The 22540-nt window shown below is 39.4% G+C and overlaps 1 long non-coding RNA gene across 3 annotated transcripts in view; it reads left to right on the top strand.

Annotated features, from left to right (window-relative positions):
- Positions 1–22540, top strand: part of LOC103280234 (uncharacterized) — a 203889-nt gene that overhangs the window by 17951 nt on the left and 163398 nt on the right. For 2 of the 3 annotated variants that reach the window (XR_010004466.1, XR_010004468.1), the window contains one exon: positions 6981–14833. This is a non-coding gene — a long non-coding RNA (uncharacterized LOC103280234). Of the gene's footprint in view, positions 1–2407; positions 2689–6980 lie in introns of those variants that run through there. The other variant, XR_010004467.1, reaches the window with a different exon arrangement.

The following is a 22540-nucleotide window of genomic DNA, read 5'->3' as shown; positions in this document are numbered from 1 at the left end:
AAAGATCAAAAACAGTGTTATCTTTAATAGTGCTGAATACCTCCTTTGGAAGGTTGGTAGATGATGGAGGATATTTGATTTTCTTGGGAGATGGAATATAATGATCTCTTAGACATTTCTAAACTGAACAGCTCAAAGCACAGCTGGTATAGCTTGTGGCAAGGGATTATGGACATTCAAGGAAGAAAACATTGGAAAGGTTCTCTCTACAATCCTACCCCTGCTATACCCAGTTGAGGAGAGTAATAGCTTTGGATACAAAGTGGGATAAATAAAATGGAGCTATTGCTAGATAGATGGAATTTGAGGTGCATCTATCTAGCAATAACTCAAGGTAAATGGGATTTATTCCCAAGTAAATGGTTGTGGGATTGCAGCCATAAGCATTTAACCTGTAGAGGGCCTCACGGTGATAGTTATTGATGTGTTTGTCTAGGTTATTTTCTTTTGCTTCCATGGTAATGCATGTTTTCAAATGATAAATAATCATCTTATGCAGGAAACATGTTTATCTCCTACGACATACTTCTTGCAGACATCTCCAGATATGTCCAGTTTGCTTTCTTTAATATTCTTTCTGTCCCCTCATCATTCCATTCTTCATGGTTTTTGACTGAATTTTTTAATACTGTTTATATTTAATCTGTTTTAATGTTTGCATATTTGTATATTTTAAATTGTATGTTAATGCTTTTATGTTAAACCACTTTCGCCTGTGGGAGAGATAAAACGGGGTATAAATAATAATAATAATAATAATAATAATAATAATAATAATAATAATAAGATGATGATGATGATGATGATGATTATAATAATAATAATAATATCTCAGCTGGCATTTGGAAACAATAGGCATTGACAAAATTACGATCTGCCAACTGCAAAAGGCCACCCTGCTGGGATCTGCACGCATCATCCGAAAATACATCACACAGTCCTAGACACTTGGGAAGTGTTCGACTTGTGATTTTGTGATATGAAATCTAGCATATATATCTCGTTTGTTGTGTCATATTCTCTTTGTGTAAATAATGATGATGATGATAATAATAATAATAATAATAATAATAATAATAATAATAATAATAATTTTGATAGTGCATCAACTCACAAATGATTTAATCTACATGAATACACACATTTGCATGCAATATTCACTCATATATGGAGCTTATCCAATCATTTTCTTTTAAACTGTGAATGGGGGTTGCATATAACATTCCTGAATATGTGTATTTTTATATTCAATTTTTAGAAAATCAGAGCACCATAGCAAAATTAAGAGGAAGATTCTGATTCATTCTGATTCAGGAATCATCTTGATTCCCATTAAAATATAAAATGAAAGGATCTCACTCCCATCCTTAATTATCAGCAATATTTTAATATTGAAATTTCCAGTTTTCTCCAGTTTTAGGAATATTTCACAAAAAAAGTTTCAGCTTTCCTGTCTAATTGCAAAAGGTTTTGAGAAAGGCTTTTCAAACTTGCACTGCTTACTATGAAAAGAGAGCAGAAATTGAGCTATGTTTTGTGGAAACAGTGTACCAGTCTGACAAGATGAATCAGGAAGTATGTTGTCTTTCTGGCACACATATCCAGGATGTCACTGACAACTTGCTGAAGCTCATCAAGAACACAGAGCAGTGCCCCTTTCTTCTGATTTATGTTGGCAACAACGATACTGCAAAGAACACCTTTGAGCAGATCACCTTGAACTATGAATCCTGGACAGGAAAGTGAAGAGCTTAGAGGCAAAATGGTATTCATATCAATTCTACCAGTGAAAGATAGAGGACCACATAAGAAGATGCTGCTTCAGTGATTGTGTGGCTTTGGCTTCTGTGATCATCATCTTCACTTCTTAGATGAAAGATTTTTGGCTACAGAAAAAAGGTATCTCATGAAGATAGATAATAATAATAATAATAATAATAATAATAATAATAATAATAGACACTTGGGAAGTTTTCGACTTGTGATTTTGTGATACGAAATCCAGCATATCTATCTTGTTTGCTGTGTCATAATAATAATAATAATAATAATAATAATAATAATAATAATAATAATAATAATAATAATAATAACAACTTTATTTTTATATCCCGCTCCCATCTCCCCAAGGGGACTCGGGGTGGCTTACATGGGGAGAAGCCCAACATCATAATACATTAAAAAACAATAATAATTTAAAACTAATATCAGTAAAAACAGTGTAACACAGCATAAAACAACATAGAAAATATCAGGTCCATAGGCATGGTACAAAATGTGTAAAGGTGAGCTTGTACAGACTCTAGGCTCAAGGATAATAATATAGGGCAATCAGGGAAGGCAGGAAGATTAAAATCAACAAGAGTGAGGGACATTGATAAAGTGCAGTAATTGTAACAAGTTAAATGTCTAACTGGAACTATTCATTCAAAGGCACATTGAAACAGCCACGTTTCAAGGTCCTACGAAAGGTGGACAGGAAAGGTGCCAGTCTGATTTCCCTGGAGAGGGAGTTCCAGAGCCAAGGGGCCACCACCGAGAAGGCTCTCTCCCCACCAACCACACCTGAGACGGAGGCTGGAGCAGAGGCGGTTCAACCACCAGGACAACAAGGCAGTTGCCTGTGGCACCATCCTGTTGAGGGCGCCATTGAGGCAACTCCTGTCTCCTGCGGCCTGCCTCCGCAAGGTACTGAACTGCTTTTTCTGTTGATTTGTTGTAAAACATGATGTTTTAGTGCTTAATTTGTAAAATCTTAATGTAATTTGATGTTTAATAGGCTTTTTCTTAATCCCTCCTTATTATCAAACATTTTCGCTTATCCAACACTTTTATTTTTCAGTGATTGGTTTGGGGGGGGGGGCGCCAAAATTCTGTTCACCTACACTTGAAAAATACCTAGGGTCGGCTCTGGGCTGGAGTGAGAGAAGGGCCTCTCCAGAAGATCTCAAGGCCTGCGTGGGTTCATAGGAGAGAAGGCGATCACAAAGATAAGCAGATCTTGAACCGTTCAGAATGGCTTTGGCAAAAGCATGGCAAGTCTGATTAGTTTAAACTGACTTTGCAGGGTACATCAATTAAAAAAACTCTTCCGAACTAGCCTTATGTATCTGGATTTCAACAGAGTATTTTGAATGGCAAACTGACTAAATATGGAATGGATTGAAACACCATCAAATGGATCCATAATTGAAAGGAGATCTCTTATGATAATGTTCTGTCATGGGAACAACACACTTCAATGTTTTTATCAATGATTTAAATGATGGAAGTGGGGTAATGTGTACCACATTTGCAGATGAGACAAAACTGGAAGCTAACACATTGGAAAATAAGGAAATAATTCAAAGGGACCTTGATAAATTAGAAAATTGTACTGAAATTATTAAAATCAAATTCAACAGTGACAAAAACAAAATTTTACATTCGTGCTACAAAACCCAAATATTCAGGTATAGGATGGGAGATAGATGGCTTAGTAGTACTAAATGTGAAAAGATTTTTGGGATTGTTGCTGATAAAAAGTAGAACATATGCCAGCAGTGTGATGCTGCAACAAAGAAGGCAAATGCTAACTTACCATTCATTAATAGTAGCATAGTTTCCATGCTGAGGTAAGTAATAGCTCAATCTATTCTGCATTGGTCAGAGCTTATCTTGGAGTTCATTCTGAAAAGTATACAGACACATTAAAGTGAGTTCAAAGAAGGGCAACAAGTATAATAAGAGTTATGGATAACACCAATATGAGAAAATGTAGCTGAGCATGTTCAGCTTGGTGAAGAAAAGAGGCATGACATGATCGCACTTTTAAAATAACTTAAGGATTGCTACTGTTGTAGTTGGGCCAAGAGGCAGTAATGGTACTACTGGTGAAACTGCTAGCAGGAGGAAAAGGGCTAATGGTGAGCAGGTGTTTGATGAGGAACAGCAAGCAAAACGGGTTCGGGAAATACTTATGGCTCCTTCTGAGGATGAAACGTTTGAAGGGTTCTCTAGTGATGAGGAGTCAATGCTGGAAGATGATGGATTACCAGAAAGTAGAGGAACTAAAAGGTCAACAGGAGCAGATGAGGAAAGGGAAAGGAAGAAGATCCGGGATATACTCACTGCTCCCACGGAGGATGAAACATTTGAGGGTTTTTCTGGGAATGATGAGTCTGGGATTGTGATGGAAGATGCTACAGATTGGACTCAAGTAAATGTGTGTGCAGAGCCAGTTTCTGAGGGTGCTTCAGGGGACTGGCAAACTGCTGGTACACCATGGACATGGGGAGATCTAAGTCTTGAACAAAGATGGAGAGACTGGAGGGATGATGGGCGAGGTTCACATATGAGATCTACATCAGCTGTGGATAATGATGACAGGGCTGAGGCCTCATCATCATCGGACTCCGAGGTGTAAGTTAAAAGTGGAGTTGGAAATAGAATTCCCTTGTAGAAGGCAAGGTGTCGTTTTGGGACATTGCTTTGTCGCTGCCTGTTCTCCTTGGGTCCTGGCTGTACAGCTTCGTGTTCCTGAATCCGGTTTGGCTCCTGACAACGACAACATTCGTTCATGGCTTGGCGTTTCCTGGCTTCCCCATGGTTCCTGAATTTGGTTTGGCTCCTGACGACAACAACACTTGTTCCTGGCTTCCCTTTGGTTCCTGAATTCGGTTTGGCTCCTGACGACGACAACGTTCATTCCTGGTTTGGCGTTTGCTGGCTTCCTGAATTCGGCTTGGCTCCTGACAATGGCAATGCTACTCCCGATTGACTTCCCTGTTGGTTTCTGAATTTGGCTTGGCTCCTGACGACGGCATCGCTTCTCCCGGTTGGCTTTTCTTTGGGTTTCTGGATTCGTCTTGGCTTTTGGACAACGGCATCGTTTGCACTCACGACTGGTGGGCGTTTGGCTCTTGCTTGGCTCGTTGTGCCATAGCGGGATGTAACTTTAGTTCCAGTGAACGTTTTGTTAACTCTACTTATTGTGTGTGGCCCTTTAAGAGGAGGGTGAGTCCTTACAGCTACAATGGGGATGGTGTAGAATTGTTCTCTGTTGCTTCAGAGAATAGGACTAGTCTGAACAGTGGAAGGAATGTGTCTTCAGAGTGGTAGTGGTTCAGCAATAGAACCAATTGCCTGGAGAGGCAGTGAAGTCTCCTTTTCTGCATGCCTCTAAAATGAGCTGGACAGATACTTGCTGAGGATATTCTACATTGAGTAAGGAGTTGGACCTGATGGTCCATAGGGCCTTTTCCAACTCTATGGTTCTCTGATTCTGTTCAATTAGAGAAGAAACCAAATCACTTTGAATGTGATTTTCCTGCTTCTTGGCAGAAGGTTAAACCGGATAGCCCATGAGGTCTCTTCAAGCTCTAGGATTCTATGATTCTATGTAAAGGAAAAGGTCCCTCTAACTGGTTTTCACTACAGTTACTGCGTTGTCTCTCCAAAAATACTGGCAAGAGAGAGATTATGCTTTTTCTGTAATGGTTGACAAATGTTGGAGTCTAGTGACACCTAATGCCTTAATTCAGTGGTCACTTTTCTATCTCTTTAGACAATGGCCAAATCTGGCAATTCCAAAATAAAATAAGTGTTCTTTGTTACTCGTGATTATTCAATATCTATTTTTATCTGAAAAAGAAAATAAATACTGCTTATACTATACTATACTATATACTCTTTCACATATTCTACTATTGTAGAGTAGAATAGTCAAGTACATCATGTGTTTTGGGCATCAAATCTCAGAAGAGTATAGCTAATAATTCAGTGGTAGTCCAAAAGATCTGGAAAGTCAAAGGTTGCTTACATCTTCACTAGGATGAATCTTGACTTGAATAGGAACTGGGTTTTGTGCCTTCAGTCTTTAATAGGACCACATTAAAACTTTCCCTTTGAAAAATCTTGCTTTTTCTTTACTTTGTTTTAGTTTCTAGACTTTGTGTCTGCAAGCATACAGTTGAAAGGGAATGAGCAGTGTCTTCCAAAATCTCACAAGCTAGAGGAAAAACTGGGTAATGTTTTTCAAATGTGGTGGATGAAGCTTCAGGGGTCTGTATAACTTATTGTTCCTATACATGACCAGCAAAACCAAAACAAATTATACCAACAAAGGATATTATGCACCTTTTGTCCATCCTGCATAATTTATACCAGCCTAAGAATAATTCAGGTTGTCTTGTCACAGAATTGCAATTGTGCAGGCCTAGAATATTAATATTTCTATAACAGTATAACTTTGCACTATATAACATTTTCACTGGATCTTGGCTAAATATTTCTGCTCATGGCTCTGCTCATTCTTTGCTCAAATTTTGTCCTGCTAAGGATTCTGTTTGTGCTTGTTTAAGAGATGAAAGTGGGACAACAACAACAGTAGATGGAAATGACATTTCTCATCATTTTGAAGCTCTCAAATTATGCATTTGGGCTCCTTTATGTCCTCAGTACTAGTCCAAGGAATCTACTGATAACTGTACCACCACTCCATCCACAGCTCTTTTGGGTTATGGTGAATCTATCTTTTCAGAGGCCCATCACTAGCAGAACTTCTATATCCTTTGGTTCTCTTAAAGCAGCAGATTAGTTGGCTGTTAATGATCTCTGACCTGGTCTTCAGGCCTTACACACCAAAGAGTTATAGCCCTTTGATCCCACATTATTTGCAATGTTAACATTCTATGGAATCTTGTGGCTTCTATGTATTTTATTTTGTATTATTGTGTTTGGGCTTGGTCCCATGTTATCCACCCTGAGTCCCTTTGGGGAGATGGAGGCGAGATACAAAAATGAAGTAGTAGTAGTAGTAGTAGTAGTTGTTGTTGTTGTTGTTGTTACTATTATAGTTTGATGAGACAATAAAAGAACTCTCTGGCTGAAAATTATAAATAGCTCTCATTGAATTGCAAACCCCTGGAATTCATAGGCTAGAGGCATAATGGTTGATGTGGAATCAAGTTTTCACTTCAATCTCTTCTCTCCCTCACCAGATTGGAGTCTAGATATGAAGCAAACAAGTATGATCCAAGGTGTGAATTACCTATAACGATGAGAAAAACGTGGGACACTCTTCAATTACCTGGGAGGCAATACAGCATCAATGTCTTTCTCGTACCACAAGAAGAAGGCAAGGCTACAAAAATCCTAAGGATGTGGCTGAGTTGGTAGTATAGGTCATTTATTGGGTTGCATAGAAGGAGAAGTTGCAACCTTCTGTGTGTTTGTTCCTGTAACAGCACTGTGTGTAACACATTAAAGGAAGACAAACATTCAAATATTTGGGAAGGTTTGGTGGCTCCACAATAGTCAGCTACTGCAGCTATATGGCAGAAACCATGAATGAGATGACAATTATTTTGGAAAGTCATTTTATTTTAAATGGGTGATGGCATTATTTGAATGGTGCAATTGGAGAGAACTGCTATGGAAAGTATTAATGTGAAGAATAATATGTAGATATGTTAAAACATAGGGATAATCAAGATATCTGATCAAAGTGAACCAAATCCCCCATTTTGCTATATTAGTTATCACTAGAGTTGCCACATGGAACAAGATTAATGGGGGTTTCCTCCTCTGATTAAAAACTTGAAGAACAAATATAAATGATACCTTGAGAATTTTGATGAGATAAGTGAAATTTCAAGGCAAGTTAAAGTCTTGCATACTCATAGGTTGCCACAGGACTTTACTTACAGTAGATTTCAAAACAAATGATTTTTTCCTTGTTTTAGTTAAATGTTTTAAGTAATGTTGAAAAAAGTTTCAAAAGAATAGCAAAAAATATTAGGGCGATTTTGCACCTCCCAACTTATTTATGAGGATGGAAGGAAAGAATGAAATAAGAAACATTTGTTTTTCAGCTTTTGTACCAGGGCTCTGGGAACTGAAGAATCTATCTATAGTTCTCTGGTCATTGGATCAATCAGTGTCTTTGTTCTTTAAATTTTAATTGCTCCTAGTGCCTAAAAAAGACAGCCAGAATAATAAAGCAAAAGACTGAGGGCAATCTTTCTTTTCCGCTCAAGATGCATAGGCTGTCAGGCTGAGAAGAAATTCACTATGGAAAGGATGAAGAAACTTTTTTGAAGTTATTGAAGTAAATGTGTGTCAAGTCGAACAGGAAAGACAGAGCTCACCATAAATTTAAGGCATGTTCAGCTCATGAAGTCAAATGACAAGCAGTGTCGCAAACACACACCATGTCACAGAATCTTAGAATTGTAGAGTTGGAAGACACAGCAAGGACCAAACAGTCCAACCCCTTGCCATATCTTAACATAGCCCTCCTAAGACTATCTTGGGTGGCTGAGCCCCTCCTGAAATGACCAGGGACCAAGGACTAGGACTACCAGGGTTGCCTATGTAGCTGAGCGCTCCAAGGAACTACAGTAGAGTCTCACTTATCCAAGCTAAACGGGCCGGCAGAAGCTTGGATAAGCGAATAACTTGGATAATAAGGAGGGATTAAGGAAAAGCCTATTAAACATCAAATTAAGTTATGATTTTACAAATTAAGCACCAAAACTTCATGTTATACAACAAATTTGACAGAAAAAGTAGTTCAATACGCAGTAATGTTATGTTGTAATTACTGTATTTAAGAATTTAGCACCAAAATATCACGATATATTGAAAACATTGACTACAAAAATGGCTTGGATTATCCAGAGGCTTGGATAAGCGAGGCTTGGATTAGTGAGACTCTACTGTACCACTGAAAATGTTCTAACGTATAACAATCTTTGGGTTGTTGTATTCTTTTGGGCTGTGTGGCCATGTTCCAGAAATATTCTCTCCAGACGTTTCGCCCACATCTATGGCAGGCATCCTCAGAGGTTGTGAGATATAGACAAACTAAGTAAGGAAAGGTAAGAATATGTATCTGTCTAGAGTCCAGGGTGTGGCAAGAGTCCTTTTTCACTGGGAAGCCAGCATTAATGTTTCAGTTAATCATCCTAATTAGCATTGGAAAGGTTTTGTCTCTTGCCTGGGGGCATCCTTTGTTCAGTCATTAGCTGTCCTCTGCCCTCAGAGTGTTGGTTCCCATCTACTGTTTTGATTTTAGAGTTTTTTAATACTGGTAGCCAGATTTTGTTCATTTTCATGGTTTCCTCCTTTCTGTTGAAGTTGTCCACATGCTTGTGGATTTCAATGGTTTCTCTGTGTAGTCTGACATGATAGTTGTTGGAATGGTCCAGCATTTCTGTGTTCTCAAATAATATCCTAATGTATAACAATCTTTGTATTTGCTTCAAAGTGTCTTGCTTATTTTTTCCTCTTTATACTGTGAACAGTTTTACAATATTTAACTTATATTTGGTCATTGTCCTTATGGTAGTCACATTATCTGCACCACCACTACTACTACTACTACTACTACTACTACTCCGTTTTACTGATTTGTGCAAACATACTGTAAAGATGTCATGATCATTGTGTTTTATTCATGATTGCTATGTTTAGGTTGACTGTTTAAGGTTATATATTTCAGCTGTTCTTGTACAGAAGCTGGGAGCCTCTGGGGCATGGCCAGGAAAAGGGGCGTGGCTTCACCTTGCTGGTGGAAGCCTTAGAATTCAAAATTTAGCAGTTGGAATTCGGCAGTTGGAGTTTGTCGGTTGAGCAGAGCAGTTGGTTCTATTCAGTGGGAAAGGAGTGTGATCGAAATAAAGAGATGGTGGGAGGAAGTTGAGCAGCTAGAGAGTTTTAGCGGAGAAGGGCTAAAACTAAAGTTGCTGAGCCTTTAGTAGGAATAACTAAAGAGCTGAGGTTACATCCCTAAGTCATAGAAGGACTAGGGTCAACCAGTTAAACTCCCCAGTCCAAGTTTGATCGGGTACAGATCAATTTAGTTCAAGAAGGACAGTATTCCTGACTGAAAGAAACAAGTCTTATAAAGCTAATACCATACTAAGCTCAGTGAAACGATTGAAAAGTCTTGCAACACTTACTGTACAGAAGTAACATCGTTCAACTTAAGTTATAACATTCTTGCAACCATCAAGCTTTGTACTATAAATAAACAAGTTACTGTTTCTTCAAATGTTGCTTATTATTTGAGCAAAGCATCTTTCAAAGGTGGTGGCAGCGACAACATAGAAAAGTGAATACATAGAGGTAGAAGGTGAACCCTTCGAATTTTGGTGCCAAGCAGTGGGATCTGAAGGGATTCCATTCTCTGTCACGTCAAGTCATCACATAAATTGGTGGCAGCGGTGGGATCCAAAAAGATTCCATCCTTGTCATCACATCAAGGCTTCACATAAATTGGTGGCAGCGGTGGGATACGTGTAACAAAAACTGATTCAGTGCCTGAAATTCGTGTGGCAAAAGTCAGTTTGGTGCCGGAGATCAGCTTTAGGTAAAAGGGCTGAGGTAAAACTTGTCTGGAAATGGCCACCAGAAAACAGAAAAAGTTGGCAGAGGAGGCAGGAGAGCTTTCCTCCTCAGATTCAGAACAAGTAACCTTGTCTGAAATGTCTCTCAAGTATCAATTAGAGATGAAGAAACTAGAGATTGAGGAGAGAGCCAGGCAGAGAGAATGGGAGGAGAAGCAAAGAGAGAGAGAATGGGAGGAAAAAGAGAAAGAGAGACAAGCTGAGGAGAGAGCCAGTCAGGCAAAATTAGAGTTGAGGAGAATGGAAATAGATTTGGAGAAACAAAGATTGACACACTCTCAACCTCACGCTGATACCCAGGAAGGAGATTTGAGAGCTGAAGCACCTGATGTAATTTTAAAAAGGTTTCCCAGATATAACAAGGAAGATGATATAGAAAAGTTCCTTATATCCTTTGAAAGGTGCTGTAAAGATTTTGAAGTGAGTGAAGACAAATGGATGTTATATCTGAGGCCACAAATTAGTGGAAAGCTTCTAGAAATATACAGTGATATGGCTGAAGACACTCACAGAGATTATAAGATGTTTAAACTGCAGGTACAACAAAAGTTTCAGTTGACGCCTGAATTTTACAGATTAAAGTTCAGAACTTTAAAGAGGGACAGACACCAAAGTTTTGCGCCAGTTGCTTCAAAGCAAGCTCAATACTTTGACAGCTGGGTGAGGACTTCTGAAGTAGATTCCTTTCTGCAACTTAAGGAACTATTGAAGCTAGAGCAGCTCTTTCACCTAGTTCCCTCAGAATACAGATGGCTAATTCAAGACCGAAACCCAAAGACAGCCAACGAAGCTGCAGTTATGATTGACCAGCTAATTACCTTGAAAGAAGGTTTTAGGAAGGAGGAAGAACCAAAAGAGAAAAAACCTCTAAAGCCGACGTTTTACCCTCACGCACGCACACAGATGCAAAGGGGAGGTTCAGGAGAAAACACCGCCTATAGGAAGCATGAGGCAGTTGCAGGCCAAGCCAGGCCTGAGGAAAAGATAAAATGTTACCATTGTGGAAGGCCAGGGCATCTTAGATATCAATGTAACTTAATCAAGAAAGACAGGTCTACTTTCTTTGTAAATAGAGCTCCAATAGAACAAGAAGTGGAACCTGAAGTTAAATCTAGAAGCCCTGATGTGAGGCCAAAAGAAAAACAATGTTTATTTATCCTTTCGAGAGAAATCTCTGAAGACTATTTAGAATCTATTGTCATAGATGAGATACACACGCAGGGATGGAGAGACACTGGGTCGGATGTCTGCATTATACGTCCTGAAGTGGTCCCACAGAGATACCAACATCCCTCTTCAGAGATAAATTTAAAGGGGATTGGTCCGTCGATACCAACCCCTGTAGTATCCTTACCCATCAAGTACAAAGGCTGGGAAGGATTATGGGACTTTGCTGTCTGCGCGGATATCCCATACAAATGTTTGATTGGGAATGATTTAAATGGAAAAGTTAGGAATTGGCAGAAAGAAGCTGATAAACATGAAGGCAACATGGAGGTCCACACTCCAAAAGCCAAGTGTTTGACCATCCAAGCTAGCTCAGAGCAACTTCCTGAGTCTAGTTCGAGCATCATTGAGTTGGTCAGCGGAATAGAGGGAAAACAAGAGATACTGCGAGAGCAACTAGCAGATGAAACATTACAACCTTTGTTCTTGCAAGCTCAGAGCGCCACAGGAACAGAAGAAAGTAAAACTCCTAAGTTCATACTTAAGGAGGGAGTTTTATACAGGAAAAGTACAAACCATAAGACTTTGAATAAGCCAGAAACACGTACCCAAATAGTGGTACCTGTAAACTACAGGAAACAACTGTTAGATGTGGCCCATGACAATCCACAAGGAGGGCATTTGGGGGTTAGAAAAACCACCCAAAGAATCAGTAAGAACTTTTTCTGGCCTGGCATGTATCAACATATCAAGGAGTTTTGCAGGTCGTGCGATACTTGCCAAAGGTTTAGCACGGGAAGAGATAAGACCAAAGCACCTTTAGTTCCCATGCCGGTTGTTGGGGAACCCTTTTTCCGAGTAGGGATTGATCTAGTTGGTCCTTTGTATAAGCCCTGTCGGAGAGGATACAAATATATCCTCACAGTAATAGACTATGCATCCAGGTATCCAGATGCAGTGGCTTTGACCAGTATTGAAACTTCCACCGTAGCCAATGCGCTGTTATCAATTTGGGGAAGGACTGGATTTCCCAGAGAGCTTGTGTCAGACCTGGGGACTCAGTTCACCTCGCGGCTAATGAAGAAGTTATTAGAGTTGTGCGGAATTAAACACCTAACGTCCACACCTTATCATCCGCAAACGAATGGCCTAGTAGAAAACCTGAACAAAACACTAGTGAAAATGATCAAGGCCTATAGCCAGCAGAGACCCCACGACTGGGACACCAAGTTGCAGCAGCTGTTATTCGCATATCGATCAGTCCCACAGGACAGCACTGGTTACTCGCCTTTTGAATTGTTATTCGGAAGGAAGGCTCGTGGACCCCTTGATTTGATCAGAGAGCACTGGGAAGCAAGCCCTACACCAGATCCTGTTCCTGTCGACAACTACATCAAAGATCTTCAGTCAACATTAAAGATGGCCAGGGACATCGCCCAGGAACATCTTATGGCGGCCCAGGAGCAACAAAAGACCCGGTACGACGCAACGTCGAGACCCCGAGACTTCAACGTCGGAGATGAGGTCCTGTTTTTAACACCCAACAAGAACAACAAACTACAGATAGACTGGACTGGACCGTGGAGGATCGTCAGGAAGCAGAACCATGTGAACTGTGACATCTTAGATGAACGATTGGGGATTGAGAAACGGGTGCATGTAAATATGATTAAGCCGTATGTAAATAGGTCAGCAAATGTTTACTGTGTAGTATCAGAGGAAGATACAGGTCCTTTTTCATTTTGGGAAGGTAATAGGGAGATACATAGAAACTTGGATAAAGTAACCATAAATTCAGACTTATCTCCATCACAACAAAGAGAAGTTAAAGGAATCTTGGCTAAGTATAAAGTCATGTTTTTGGATTTACCCGGGAGAGTGCAGGGAGTGCAACATAAAATATGCACCGGTGACGCCGCACCGATAGCATCCCCTCCCTATAGGGTAACGGGTAAGATAAGCGAATGCATAGAGCAAGAGGTCAGGGAGATGTTAGATTTGGATATAATCGTGCCATTTAACAAGCCCTTGGGCTTCGCCCATAGTGTTAGTAAAGAAGCCAGACAAAACCGTAAGGTTTTGCATAGATTACCGGCGGCTAAATAAAATCACCCAAAACGACATGTATCCGATGCCCCGTTTGGATGATTTACTAGAAAGAATTGGAAAAGCCAAATTTATAAGTAGTATTGATGAAGATGGAGAGGATAGGCCCATACTATTCCTCAGTAAGAAGTGGCATTCTAATGAGCTTAGCATGTCCACAATCGAGAAGGAATGTTACTCGATAATCTGGTCCATAAAGAAACTGAAACCATACTTGTGGGGAAGGAAGTTTACGTTACAAACTGATCACGCACCCCTAAGATGGTTGGATAATGTAAAAGGGACCAATAACAAATTATTGAGATGGAGTTTATCACTACAGGACTTTACCTTTGATATTAAACATATAAAGGGCAAATGTAATGTAGTAGCTGATTCTCTATCCAGAGCACCTTGATCGGAAGACTTACAGGTTTGTATTTAGAGTTTAAGGTATGATGTTATGTTTATGTATAGATATGTATTTTGTGTTACTCTCTATTATTTTTGCTTATTCTGGGTCTAGAAAAAGCAAAAATAATCTTTCCGGGTTGGAAGGTATGTAAAGATGTCATGATCATTGTGTTTTATTCATGATTGCTATGTTTAGGTTGACTGTTTAAGGTTATATATTTCAGCTGTTCTTGTACAGAAGCTGGGAGCCTCTGGGGCATGGCCAGGAAAAGGGGCGTGGCTTCACCTTGCTGGTGGAAGCCTTAGAATTCAAAATTTAGCAGTTGGAATTCGGCAGTTGGAGTTTGTCGGTTGAGCAGAGCAGTTGGTTCTATTCAGTGGGAAAGGAGTGTGATCGAAATAAAGAGATGGTGGGAGGAAGTTGAGCAGCTAGAGAGTTTTAGCGGAGAAGGGCTAAAACTAAAGTTGCTGAGCCTTTAGTAGGAATAACTAAAGAGCTGAGGTTACATCCCTAAGTCATAGAAGGACTAGGGTCAACCAGTTAAACTCCCCAGTCCAAGTTTGATCGGGTACAGATCAATTTAGTTCAAGAAGGACAGTATTCCTGACTGAAAGAAACAAGTCTTATAAAGCTAATACCATACTAAGCTCAGTGAAACGATTGAAAAGTCTTGCAACACTTACTGTACAGAAGTAACATCGTTCAACTTAAGTTATAACATTCTTGCAACCATCAAGCTTTGTACTATAAATAAACAAGTTACTGTTTCTTCAAATGTTGCTTATTATTTGAGCAAAGCATCTTTCAAAGGTGGTGGCAGCGACAACATAGAAAAGTGAATACATAGAGGTAGAAGGTGAACCCTTCGAATTTTGGTGCCAAGCGGTGGGATCTGAAGGGATTCCATTCTCTGTCACGTCAAGTCATCACACATACATTTTAAAAAATCATGACCTTCCTGCCAGTTTTAAGAATTTACCTTGTTCTTCCTGTTCTGTCTCTCCCCACCCCCAAATGTCTGTTCCATAACAGTTTCTTCCTTTGATTTATCATTTACTTGAACTCATCAGCATAATTTCTCACAAGTCACTTGATCTTTCATTCAAAATTGAAAACTCTTCAGAAAGCAAGGGAAATGAAATGAAGATGGGGTAGGGAGTAATGTTTCTTTACATGACCAGTTTCCCAATATGTGAACGAGGAGGAAGATTTCATGGATCCTTGTATGAGCTTTCTGGGTGAACTCACTCAGCATCAGATATAGCTGAAAGGAATGAAATATAACCTTTTCGAAACTTCAGGGATGTTGAAAAGGACACTCAATAAGCATTGTGCAGTCCAATACAAAGAGACAGCTTCCCTCTCCTTTTTGCTATAGCAAAAAGGTAGGCAGCCAAATTTATAGGGGGTCCTAATTGATAATGGCTTGTTTCTCCCTTTGCTTTTCATAGATTTTTCTGCTTCTTCAAATTGGTGGCAAAGAACAGAGGGATATGAACAATTAGTAACTACTTGGGAAGCTTAAATAGTAACAAGTTCAGTTTCCCAGGTTGCTCAGTACAATAAACTGGATTTTCAAGGTAAAATAGATTATTTCCAAAGCCCTTAGTACTACAAAAATGTCATACCATGGTTTCCGTTTATCTGATATGGCTGTATATTATGGAATTTTAGGCTGAAATTCTAAATATCCCCGTAAACAATAAATTCATGGGATGTTGTTAAGACAGTTCAGGTGGAATCATACTGCTATAATTGTATAAAATGTTCCTCCAGTGTTCCAAATGCAATTTGGGCTTGAGCTTTGCAAGCTTTTCTGGCTTGTCAAATTTAGGACTGAATGGTTCTGTCAATCTGGACTTTCTTGACTCTTCTGCTTGGATTTTCTCTTTCTTTCTTTCTTTCTTTCTTTCTTTCTTTCTTTCTTTCTTTCTTTCTTTCTCTCTCTCCGCATATTTTCCTTGTGTTTGTAAACTGGTGGCACAGTGCGTTAAAGCGCTGAGCTGCTGAACTTGCGGACCAAAAGGTGCCAGGTTCAAATCCCGGGAGTGGAATGAGTGCCCACTGTTAGCCCCAGCTCCTGCCAACCTAGCAGTTTGAAAACATACAAATGTGAGTAGATCAATAGGTACCGCTCCGGCGGGAAGGTAACGGCGCTCCATGCAGTCATGCCGGCCACATGACCTTGGAGGTGTCTACGGACAATGCCGGCTCTTCGGTTTAGAAATGGAGATGAGCACCAACCCCCAGAGTCGGTCACGACTGGACTTATCGTCAGGGGAAAACCTTTACCTTTACCTTTGTAAAATTGTACAGAACAGATAGATAGATATTTTGTGTATTTCCCTAATAATATTCACATTTTGAGCTTCATTTCCTGTAATACTGCAGTTGGAATCATCTGGTCCTCCAGTGTTGCTGAACTGCAAATTCCAGCATCCTTATTCAACACAGCCAATGGTAAGAAATGCTGGGAATCACTGTCCAAGAGCATCTGTAGAACCATATGATTCTCGTCTTAATGTTATTCCCAACTAAAGTGTGTCTGTGTAATCACAAGAACATACACAAATAATGATTTGATTGCTCTAGTTTGAACTAATAATTGTATGCATTTTAAAAAACTTTATCTTTGATCGTATTATTTTAAATATTATGTCAATTTTCATGTCAACATGGGGATCTTTTAAGTCAAAATACATTCTGTAACCTTTAAAAATATTTTTTGTAACTCTTCCCAAATTTAAAATAAAGATAACACTGTCAATTAGGAGTAAGTTCCAGAACTTATTTTGTACAAATATCTCAGAAGAAAATATACTTTGGTTAATGAATATTTGTGGAATTAATGTTGTCTTACCTTTCGCTGCTGCTGCTGTTTTATATTGTGAAATATGTCAGTGACAGGGAAAGTGTAGTTGGAGTTCAAAGCTCTTCATTCCCTCATCAGACACTTCCACATCAGAAGGCAAGATCAGTCCCAAGCCAGTTTGTGAACTGAAAAACCTTCTTTCTGTTCTCACTTCCCAGAATCTGGAGGTCACATAGCCCAAGGGTATCAGAAAATACACCTGTCATTGTGTCATGCAAAGGTTAGGACATGCTAAAGCTAATCTTCTCTGTCTCAATTGAAAGAAACAGCTGCCACCACAGATTTCCCCCAAATGTTCTTCTTTGTTGCTCTCTGAAATTTTCACTAATGGAACACACATATGCACACACATAGTTGAGAAACAACATAGTTCAGAGTACTTCCCTCCCCCTAGGATCTGTGCAACCTTAGATTGCCCCGGCAGAGTAAAAGTCAAATCAAAGGTACCTATCTGAATGTGTCAGAAAAGAGCCAGTTGAAGACAAGGCACACAACATGTCACACAAACAGCTACTGTCGTCTGTCTGAAAAGTTTTCTTCTCGCACTCCATGAGACTTCAGGCTGATCTGAAATGTGATGTAAATTTATCTTATGGGACTTGGGAGTGAAGTAATGTTAGCACACACATAACGGACAGTCACAACCAAAGCAATGTGAAGATAGGGGTGACTCGGAAGCAAGTCAAGGTCTCGAGATATACTGAGAAGGGCACTCTTTTCAAAGCAAGAGTGTGCCAGCCGCTATTGACTGGGTAGCTGTTCATTCATGAGTGGGGTTGCTTGGATGGTTCATCTTCATGGCTCTATCCTGTGATGCACCAATAATATTTGAATAGCAGGGTCTCAAAACTCTGACACTGTTAGGACTGGGACTGGCTCCACTACTGCTTTCCCTGTCTCATTTATGTTCCAGTCTTCCTACATTGAATAGGGAAACCTAACCATTCATATCTTCCCACTCCGTTCTGGAAGATTAACTGTTAGGAGAGCAAAATTAACACTGTGAGACATTGGGTTCGGGGATGGGTTGGCATGTATGCCATATTTTTTTTTTACCCAACTAGAGTTGTATTTGTCTGATGCTACCAACTGAAATGATATTCATCCCTATCTGTACCAGCAAAATTGATTATGTAAAGCTACTTTCTATAGAGAGAATCATGTGATACGGGTTGAGCATCCCTTATCCAGAATTCTGAAATCCGCCAAAATCCAAAATAGTCCATATAGGTGTCTGAGATACTGAATGTTTTGCTTTCTGATAGTTAATCTACACAAACGTTGTTTCATGCACAAAAGTATTTAAAATATTGCATACATTTGCCTTCAAGCTATGTGCATAAGGTTACATGGAACATAAATAAAGTTTATGTTCAGACTTTAGACTTCATTCAAATGAAAGTATTCAATAATAATAATAATAATAATAATAATAATAATAATAATTATTATTATTATTATTATTATTATTATTATTCCTGGTGGTGATCGGCACATTGGGTGCCATGCCAAAAGATCTCAGCCGGCATTTGGAAATAATAGGCATTGACAAAATTATGATCTGCCAACTGCAAAAGGCCACCCTACTGGGATCTGCACGCATCATCCGAAAATACATCACACAGTCCTAGACATTTGGGAAGTGTTCGACTTTTTAAAATCAAGTTCTTTCTGTCTTGAATGTGAAGAATGGGACAATTTTTCTCAAGAATGCACTAAATTGAAATTCTACCCCATCCCTACCTATGTCCCTAGTTGGGATATTATGCTTGGACAGGGCATCAGAATCAGACAGGTACTTCCTTTCCGACATCAATAGTAAATACCAGCAAATAATAAAAATTGAAACTAGAATTTTCAATGCCCCTAGACAACCAACTGAATCATTGCATTCTGGTCCCATAGTGTTCTTGAGTATGAATGGTAGAGGTGTGAACTATAGCTCCTATAATAGGCAAGCAGACTGTTTTCTCTGAGATGGATGTTTATAAATACATGATTGTCCCTTTTCTTTTCCACTGGGCAAAACTTTACAGTGAAGGAAGATAAAATGTAAGTTGTTTCCATTTGTTGGTTTCGGGATCAGTAAATGCTTTCATACTCCATATAAACTAATAACAGCATGTAAACATGCAAGAAAAATTGAAAAGAATTCCCTAGCATGGGAGGTCATGAGTCAATTGCTTAGCTTGTAGTCTCAATGTCCCACAACTGCAAAGTAATTGCTTATAACCCGGACTTTTGTTGAGCTCTGTAAGCCAGTTGTAGATTTAGAGTAGCTCAGATGGAGATATAGAAGTGCATGTAATCCCAGTCTAACACTCAAGATTTTCCCTAGAATTTTGTATAATTACATCGGGATCTAGATTATGAAGTTTTAGCTTTCAGACTGAGTACATTAATGAAGTTTGATGTTTATCTGCCTAGTCTTATAGAATATTAGTGGTACTTGTACATCGTTTAAGGGTAGGGGAAACCACGATTGCTGTGTAGATTGAGTTACTTTCTGATGAAATTCACAAAAATTGCCTGGAGATACCATTATCAGGCCCACTTAGTGGGAATAAGGGAGAGGGGGTTTTTGGTAGCTGCTCCCAGACTTTGAAACTCCTACTTTAGAAAAGCTAGAAGAATGACCCCATCCTTGCTCTTCTTCTGCCAGCAGGTAAAACATTTCTGTTCCGCCAGACCATTGCAAATTGGGGAGTATTGGGCTTTTAGTGTTGTGTGGTGCTGTTTTGAAGATATTAAAATGGTTTTTATTTATACATGCTAATATATTTAATGATTTATTTTACAATCTGCTTATTCAGTTTTTATCTAATATGTATACCTTTATTCTGATTTTTGTATTGTTCCTAACTTGCATTCTATTTAATATGTTGTTAGCTTCCTCGAATCCCATTATTGGGAGAAAGGCAGGGTATAATAATAAAATAATAACCACCACTGCTATATGCCCAATGCCAGGCTATGGGATGAGTTGAGAGGTGGCTTAATTTTTAAAAAAAGGTTCAAAACCCAAGTATTGGGGAAAAAACACTTTCTACCATTCTATCTGACTCTTAGAGGAAGTTTACCATATCATACCTTTCTGCAAATACAAACTTCATGAGAGATCCGTTCACAACAGAGGTTTAAAAAAACCTGTTGGTTATTACGGGCTTCATTGGCATCCAGGTGACTTGGAAAACAGCCTCTCATTGCTCCATCTCCCCAATATGTTGGAGGAAAGAAATCCCAAAGCTCTCAAAAAGGCCCTTCACTTTCCCAGTTTATCAGAAGGAATTGTGCTTTCTTGACAGTAGCACTTAATGTGGTGCATCTAGGACAAAGTTTTTTTTTCTCTTTTTAACAGTGGACAATTAGACCACCTCATATCTTTTAAAATCCTCTCAGTTTTAATCCAGTGTGATATAGTGGCTATGATGATTGGGACCTGAAATACACAAGTTCAAAGTTTGATAGGGCTGTGAAATTTACTTGGTGACTTTGACCAGTCTCTCTCCCACTCTTTCCTTCAATCATGCCCACCTCAAAGAAGGGTGATGAAACAAAGAAAGTAAGAGGCATGTAGATTGTCTTATCATCATTAGATGAAATTTAGGATACAGCTGAATGTAATAAAAATTAATTGTTGCTTGATCTCTGGTTTATTTTGAATGGATGTATTCTTTTACTTGCTGTTTAATTTTTCCAAATGACTTTGAAATCATTGATTGAAAGTGGTAGATAAAATGTTCCATATTTTAAAAAGCACTCTCTGGGATTAGATGAGAAATATGTGAGAAAGGGCAAATCAAAGAAAGGTAATGAAAAGATTTACTCTTAGAATATCTATTTTTGCAAACTGAGTTTAAAGCAAACATGGGAAGCAATCTTTATCCAGTTATTTGTTTTTCTTACTAATACTATAAGGGCACTGCGTATATTATGAGTGGTCATTTTATTTAAACTGTTTTTCTGAAGTCTACCTTCATTCACAGTGAATGTAAAATTTGTTATCAAATAGAGTTATAATGAAGTGGTGCTAGCAGGGAAAAGATTAAATTGGAATTTGCAGAAATAGCGTGTAAGGAAACTCTACTTGCAGTCCATTATTACTACTATTACATTTAATCAACACAAGCTTTCACGTCAATGAAAAAGAAGAAGGGAAGAGAGGCAAACAAATGCTTTCCAGTATAGATATAAAAAGAAGCATACCTTTTTTCTAGACACAAATGTGCTTATCTGATTTTGTAACTTTGGGGTTTGCAATATGAGTTATTGGAGAGAGACTGAAATGAATGGAAAACTTTTTTGGTGATGGTGCAAATGAGAAAGAACATTCATGTTGGTTGGGAGACAACAGGTTAAAACACCTTGAGCAACTGACATTTGCAGTACAACACATATCGGTGGGGAAGTAATTGCAAGACTCCCCCCCCCCCCCCCAATGAATACTTGATGTTGTGGATAATACTGTATCCTACATTTTGACTATTGTTCAGCTAGAAACATACCATAGAAAAGTATGGAGAGACACAGGGCATGTCTCAATGGACCACAACCTTGAATCAGCCCTGAAATCACTTGCAGACATCCACACAATGTCCCAGGGCTTCCGGATCCTTACGTGGGGTAAAACCAAATTTTAACCCATGTTAGTGGAAAACGGATCCCCTGGTTGCACAGTGAGTTAAACTGCTGAGCTGCTGAACTTGCTGACCAAAAGGTCGGCAGTTCAAATCCAGGGAGCAGAGTGAGTTCCCGCTGTTAGTCCCAGCTTCTGCCAACCTAGCAGTTCGAAAAAATGCAAATGTGAGTAGATCAATGGGTACCGCTCTGGCAGGAAGGTAACGGTGTTCCATGCAGTCATGCCAGCCACTTATTTATTTACAGTATTTATATTCCGCCCATCTCACCCCAAAGGGGACTCAGGGCGGATCACATTATACACACACAGGGCAAACATTCAATGCCCATAAACACATCAAACAGAGACAGACAGACGCAGAGACATTTAACCTTCTCCTGAGGGGATGTTCGATTCTGGCCACAGGGGGGAGCAGCTGCTTCATCATCCACTCTGACGGCACTTCCTCATTCCAGGTCGTAAATTAGTTAAACTTGCCTCCCCACTTTTATAAGTGGTACCTTATTTCCTGCTTGATAGATGCAATTATCTTTCAGGTTGCTAGGTCAGCAACGAGCAGGGGCTATTTTTTATTTTTTATTGACGGGTGCTCACCCCACCACAGGCTGGCCTCGAACTCATGACCTCATGGTCAGAGTGATTTATTGCAGCAGGCTGCTCAACAGCCTGTGCCACAGCCCTTGACCTTGATGTCTACAGACAACGCTGGCTCTTCAGCTTAGAAATGGAGATGGGCACGAACCCCCAGAGTCGGACACGACTAGACGTAATGTCAGGGGAAAACCTTTACCTTTACTAGTGGAAATCAGGAATGCTCCAAAGTTTCCCCAAAACTCTAAGGTAGTCTTAGACTTTGTGATTGGTGGAAACACCTGGATCAGCTCTCATTTGAACCAGTGTAGTTGTCCACATAGACCAGTGCTGCCATCCCCTTTTAGGTAAAGGTAAAGGTTTTCCCCTGACATTAAGTC

This window comes from Anolis carolinensis, chromosome 3 (genome assembly GCF_035594765.1).
Source record: "Anolis carolinensis isolate JA03-04 chromosome 3, rAnoCar3.1.pri, whole genome shotgun sequence".
Classification (NCBI taxonomy): Eukaryota; Metazoa; Chordata; class Lepidosauria; order Squamata; family Dactyloidae; genus Anolis; species Anolis carolinensis.
Note: the sequence above shows the minus strand (reverse complement) of the source record. Positions and strands in the feature narration are given on the sequence as shown.